The sequence below is a fragment of the Streptopelia decaocto genome, assembly GCF_964273445.1.
Source record: "Streptopelia decaocto genome assembly, chromosome: 5".
Taxonomy (NCBI): Eukaryota; Metazoa; Chordata; class Aves; order Columbiformes; family Columbidae; genus Streptopelia; species Streptopelia decaocto.
The window spans coordinates 2,753,146-2,760,202 of NC_138659.1; positions in this window are offsets into that span (position 1 = coordinate 2,753,146).

Sequence of the window (7,057 nt, forward strand, 5' to 3'; positions counted from 1 at the left end):
TGAGGGTGGCAGAGCCTGGCCCAGGCTGCCCAGGGGGTTGTGGAGTCTCCTTCTCTGTAGACATTCCAACCCGCCTGGACACCTTCCTGTGTAACCTCATCTGGGTGTTCCTGCTCCATGGGGGATTGCACTGGATGAGCTTTCCAGGGCCCTTCCAACCCCTGACGTTCTGGGATTCTGTGATTCTGTGAAGCCTGCTTGGACTCAATGCACAGAACCCTCTGGGACTGGTAAGGCTGGGACGCTGTCTCAACAGTGGGGTCTAAGGGATGAACAGACAGCAGCCTACAGCTACTTCAAGGTGAGATGCAAAGATAACAGAGTCAACTTCTTCTCAACAGTGGAAGATGGTGAGACAGTGACCAACAACCACGATTTGTGGCTCAGGAGGTTCAAATTAGACAACTAAAGAAAAAGAAATCCAAGAGGGTGGTGTGGCCAGTGAACAGCTACCACAGAGGAAGCGTTAATCATCCTCAGTTTAGCAAGACCTGGTGTAAATAATGCCCGTGCACAGGAGCTTGCTTATATTTTTTCCTCCGTGTTGTCCTGCAGCAATGAGTTCCAGCAGGTAATTATGGACTATGTGTGACAAAAGGAGAGTGTGCATTGTTTACTTTTTAAACCCATGTCTGAGGATTCCAAGATCCCTGTGGAACAGAACACGCTGTTTCTGAAAGATCAACCCACAGGCTTATCTCAAGCAGCACTTTAAAAAATAATTTCAAAGGTTTGTTTGTTTGTTCTTTTTCCTTCTTTTCAATCTGGTTTACCTGAGGAAACAAAGCCCATGATCGTGCTGTGACAACTTGTCGAGGGTTTTGATTGCGGGGTGACAATGAAACCCTGGCAGATGTATTGTTAACCCCCTCTCCTCCCTGCCTTCCCCCTTGTGCCCCTCCCTCTCCCCCCTTCCCACTCAGCACAGGCGATCGGGAGGAAAAGAAGGACAGAGAGAAGAGAGTTGGAAAAATTAACAATGTTTTACTAATACTACCAATAAGAATAGAGAAAATAATACAAAATATACAAAACCAATCTTGAAAGTCTCAGCAACTGCAGAGCCGGCACCCAAAGTCCTGGACTGGACTCTGCAGCCAACCGGAGCTGGATTCAGTCTGTCACTAGGCCTCAGTTCACAGGGACAACTAGCAAGGTCCTCTCCTAATGTCGGCCATAAGGAAAAGGGAAAAAAAAGGGACGAGATCCTCGTGATCTCCCGGCTTTATATGCAGTATTCACGTGAATGGAATGTTATACACAGTTGGTCAGTTTCTTGGTCACTTGTTTCTCGTTGCCCCTCTCGCGAGATGTCCATCCATGCTTATCAATAAATTCACATTCCATTGCTATGTTTACCAAAACATGTGTCTGGTTTTCCAGGAAAATGCATCTAAAACGAAGCTTTAGCTGACAGGCAAATTCACTAAAAGAGAAACTTGGTTTTTAACAAAACCAGGACACAACTGCATCTTCAGTAACTCTGGAAGCAGTGTAGGGAGGGGAGACAGGGAGACCGTTCACTGCCAGAAAAGCCTTTCTGTCTCTCTCCAAGACACTGAGCTATTCCCCTGGTCCTCATCCATCTGACCGTTTCCCAGCCTGGAGCGTTTAATGCCTGAGCACAGCAGAGATGTATACGAAGCAGAAAGCACTCAGATAAATATGTGAGTCCAACTTCTCCTCTCCTCAGGAGGCTGAAGTGTGTCTGTGAGGCTCCAACACCCCCAGAGCTTCAGCAAACATCTCCACGCACTTTGGAAGCAGGCAGGAACGCTGGGACACATTGAATATGCACGTAGCTCGTGTCAGCCCCAGCTCCCCAAATGACTCATCTGCTGGGCTGGCTGCCAGCTGCCTGGGACTCATTTGTCTTGTTGCAAAACTCCCTGGGTTCTCCTGATGAAGGGGTGATGTGCTACTGCTGGGGTTTTATTTTCCTTCTCTGCAGCCACCCTGTCCTTTAGGACCGAATAAAAGGCTGTGGTGCCGGTCAGCAGCTCACATAGAGGCTGGCACAAGAGGCTGTGCTGTGCAATGTGAATGTGCCCTGCAGAATTTAGAAATAGCCTTGAATGGGGGAAAAATGGTTATAAATATCTAAAGGGTGAGTGTCAGGAGGATGGAGCCAGGCTCTTCACAGTGACAACCAATGGTAGGACAAGGGGTAATGGGTTCAAACTGGAACACAAGAGGTTCCACTTAAATGTGAGAAGAAACTTCTTCCTGGTGAGGGTGGCAGAGCCTGGCCCAGGCTGCCCAGGGGGTTGTGGAGTCTCCTTCTGTGCAGACATTCCAACCCACCTGGACACCTTCCTGTGTAACCTCATCTGGGTGCTCCTGCTCCATGGGGGGATTGCACTGGATGAGCTTTCAAGGTCCTGGGTTTCACCCTGCCCATACTAAGGCTGGACGGTCCTGAGTGAATGGTCACAATAACCATGACACAATCTGGCCTGAGATATTCCTCCTCTCTTGGTAAAAGCTCATAAGATGCAAGAGAAGACTTGGAAAGAGAGAAAGGGGAGCAAAGGAGAAGCTGTTTTTTCCAAGGGTTAAAAATCTGCCCGTGCTGGGAGATGATCATGAAGCCACTCGGCATCAGAAAGGGATGAGATGGGTTAATAACACTAGATCCATTCCCTGATTGCTTTTTTGGAGGGGGGAAGATGCTGATTCTAGCAGAGAGTTTCACCAACTAGAGGCAAGAGAGTGTCTCTTGAATGTGTGCAGCTTTTACTTTCTGGAGGCTGACGGCTTTGGTAGTGCAGCCTGGCCAGCCGGATTCCCTCATGCCAATGAGGAAGGACAAATGTCTCCTAAGTGTCAAGAAAACCTTGAAGCCTGAGTGTAGCATTCAGCCCCCTGCAGAAAAGAGACCCTGAGTCAGAGCTCAAATGCCAGCGGCACGTGGGGGACTACTGCATGTTAGCATGGATGTAGAACATAGCAACAGCTAATGAGGTTGCTTACATGAGAGAGTCTCCTTCTATAGGGGTGTCTAGGGGGGTGAGGAAAGGATGGTCTACCTGTGAATTTCTTGAAGGTCTCAGTGGAACACAATCCCTTCAGCTCCAATGAGGCGCCTTACTTTGAGATACCAGGTGATGGTGTCTGCTGCTGACATCCCCAGGGCAGGACTCACAGCCTGTGGTTGGCCATGCGGTGACTGCCCCAGGGTCTCTGGTCTCTTCCAATGTCTGAGCTCACCCAACCTTTCCCCCATCCAGCTGGCCCAGCGCTGGGGCCAGCCACAGCTTCCTCGGCGGCCACACGGACACCTGGGACAGCCGTGTTCAGATGACACCCACCAGATCCTAAGTGAGCCCAGCAGCTCCACCACTGCCGCTTCTTATAAGCGTTTGGTACTTGTTCTCCCAAATCATGTGTTTTGGTCAAAACTTGAAGGAAGTTCGGGACTTTGCAGGAATCCTGGATTGTAGGGCTTCTCTTACAGAACAGTTGGGTCCAGATGCTGGCTATTGGGGTACAGGGTTGCTCCACAGTCAGCAAGCGGTGGTATGCATTCAACGTCCTCCTGCAGGGAACAATAATCACGAGGAGGAGGAAGAGGATCTGTATTTTCAGGATTCTTCAACTTGTATGACTCTTCAGCCTACATTAGGAGAAGCTTAACTGCCATTTGATTTGCCATTTGAGTTACCAGCTGCTTTGGGCTATGCCCTAATGACGGAGTGAGGTAAGCAGTTTGCCATCCGTTTATGTGGCTGTCAGGTGAGCATATGTAAGAGCTGGCAGCCTCAGGACAACTTGCTGTCGGCATCCTGGGCTGGAGGCCAGGACCAGCACTGCTTTCATGGTCTCCCTCCCTTGGGTCTTACTCATCGTGCAGTTTTCCCGTAGTGCCAATATCCTCCAGGTTTATGTGTGGTGGAGGCAGTAAGAGCTGAGATGTACACAAGGTCTCAGTCCCAGCCCAAACTAGCAGGGTGGATGTGCTGGTTTGGGTAGCTACGTATAGGTGGAAAGCCTCAATTTCTAATGCCATGGCAAATGTTCTGCTGTTTTGGTGACTGTGCTCGTTTCTGAGGACCTGTTTTCTTTCAGCCCTTGGATTGCTTCTGTAGCCCATAACTGGCCTGTTAGGAACACAGCTAATGTCTCCTCTGTGCAGGCGGCAGCAGCCCCAGCATTGTGTCCAAGTCCTTCTTGCTCGACTTTGCAATATGCTCGATATTACTGCTCTCTGATGCAAAAATAAATACCTACATAGAACAGGAATGTGCTAAAATGAAACCAGGATGCTGCATTTGAAAACGTTGCTACTCAGAAGGAAAATCACCTTCCCACTTCTTTTCCTAGCACTTACAAAAATTCCCTCCCTAAGACACTCTTTTTGTGCTATGACTTCCAAATTCATTATAACTCACATTATGCTATCCTGTGACCAGTTCATAATAATAGTAGAATTAAAAAAGCACCTTGGCTTGCACAAGCACATAACAGAAGACTCTGAGAGCCTCCCTCTTTGGTGTAGATCACTGGTACAGCTGTGTGGGATGAGGATACCAACCCTCACTTGTCAAATGGACTTTCCGAGAGTTTTGCTGGCCCCAAGACTTTGTTTTATCTATGTACAAATACTGTCCAAACGTCTAGACAGCGCAGATAGATGTAGCACGCACTGCGTCACAGGATGAAACTGGGGCATCCAGCATTTTGGCCAGAGAGGTTGTTACTCATCTAGGTAATATCCCAAGGAACCCAAGGGCATGAGACAACTTAACCTTGTCTATTTTCATGAGGATACACCATCAAAACACCATGTGTAACATCACCGGATCTCACCCCTCTTGTCCATGTTGTGTTGACAACGATGGGACAGGCACCACCTAAATAATCAATACCAAGCGGTGACACCTAGATTACTTGGATACAGCCCCATGTGTCTCCAAGGCTGTCCAGGGACCTCGCATGTGGGATAGTACACGGTCTGCAGTTCTTCTTGCTCTCCTAAACAGGACACATAATGTTTCCTGAAAGAAACAGCACTTTGTTTTTTTATCCTTGGGTGGAGAAGGGACATTCACAATAAAAGAACAACACAGATGCTTGATCCTGGCAAATGTGATTGCATAAGCCTGTCTCTGGGTTTAATCGCCTAAATAAGAAATATGCTTTTCAGAGACACTGAGCCTGTACAGATTCCTAGAACACCAGAGTACATGCTCTATGTCCTGAAAATCAGACTAGACCAGCTAGCAGGTGCTTAAATACAAATATAGGTGCTTGGCTGTGGGCAGATAAGAGAGGAATAATTCTAGTCAAGGCTTGAAATCATTTGAGTAGTAAAACATAGGCCAAAGTACTGTGATCCGATTGTAACGCTGCTAAATCAAAACCAGCTTTTGTAATTACTTCTTATTTGCCTAACAGCCAACATAGATGGTTCCTTATCTTTGCTGTGTGCTGCATGGGTAAAAAGCAGACATGTACTTGAAAAGCTATTAAAAAAGAAAAGGAAAAGTCATGTGGAAGAACTACTTATTTTACTGGGGTTAATAAACCAATTATACTGTTTGAGGAGGTGCTTTCTTTCCTTTTCATGAGACTTAGCCCTGAAATATTAGCATAACCATTTCCTAGAAATAACATGCCTATTCTATTAAAAACTACAAAATTAATATATTTTTTAGTTCTTTTTCTGCTTTATAACAGTCTAGATTGAAACTTCAGATTTGCCCTCTGGTTGAGTGTGTTGTGCTGCTGGGTTACCTTGCAAGTAACAAAAGGGACAGAAAAACAAGAAGGGTTCAAGTATATACATCTCACTTTGAGAACAGATGTCTGCTTTCACAGGCAGAAGATGCTGTGCTGTATAAGAGCCCTTTAGCCCAGCAGAGAAATGTCTAACAAGAAATGACGGATGGGAATTAAAAACCATGATGAATTCAATTTGAAAACAGGCTAGCAAAGTTTGAGATGATCTCCTGAGAGCTTATACAGCCCTAGATGTTGAGAGTCTGGATGTGCTTGGATGGATTTGAGCTATTTTCTCACACTGCCCTGTACTTCGGTTCAACTGGAGGTAAACATGGGGAGATGTTCAGACACAAGTCCTGAACCCTTCAAGGGGTTTCAAAGTGGTGTGGAAATCGGTGGGCAGCTGGTGGAACATGAAGACTATTAATGCTCTCCCTGAGGGGAGAGGGCAACAGGAGCATCCTCAACCTGGATGGGATGGAGATTCATGTAGGGACAAGCTGCTGGGAGAAACCGTCACCCAGGCTTGCAACTTGTTAGACACCAGAGCCATTTTAACAATAGCCACCACTAGCAGGACTAAACAGCTTTGGGTGAAAAATGCTGTTATCAACAACAAATCATAGATACTATATATGACAGAAGAGTTGAAAGTTTTGGGCCAGTATAACTAAAAGAACTCGCTTTCCCTCTGTGGCAGCTTGAGGTTGGTTTCTGGCGGTGGGAAGGGCTGTATTTCTTTGTCCATCCACTGTGCACTGAGCCCAATGACGGTAAGGTCATTTGATTGATTGCTCTTCGTTAATACTAATTAGTATCAGATTAAAAAGTATTTATATACAAGTATGAAATAATTAGCTTAATAACTACTGACATTATCAACTGGCACTTTTTTATTGTCCTTTAGCTTTGATGATGCATTTGTCTAGGGTATGCGAACAAAAGATAAATCGCTATCATAATTTGTTTAATTATTTAATTATTAACAATCGATATTTCTTAGTGGTATTTTATTCCTCCCTCAGCTGTAGTCCGTTAAAAAAAGAATAAAAATTAGATTATTTAGTAAATATTATTAAATACTTTAATATTTTACAAGCATCATTACATGTAGGTGAGGCTATTAGGGACATAGTTTAGTGCCAGTGTCGGTTTAACGGTTGGACTCGATGATCTTGAGGGTCTTGTCCAGCCGAAATGATTCTGCGGTTCTATGACTTTATGAGTCTATGATTTTATGATTGTAGGATGTTATGATTTTACGATCCCACGACCCAGCCGCGCCGTGCCCACAGGTTGCGCATGCGCACAGCGGGTTGCGCCGCTGCCGGGC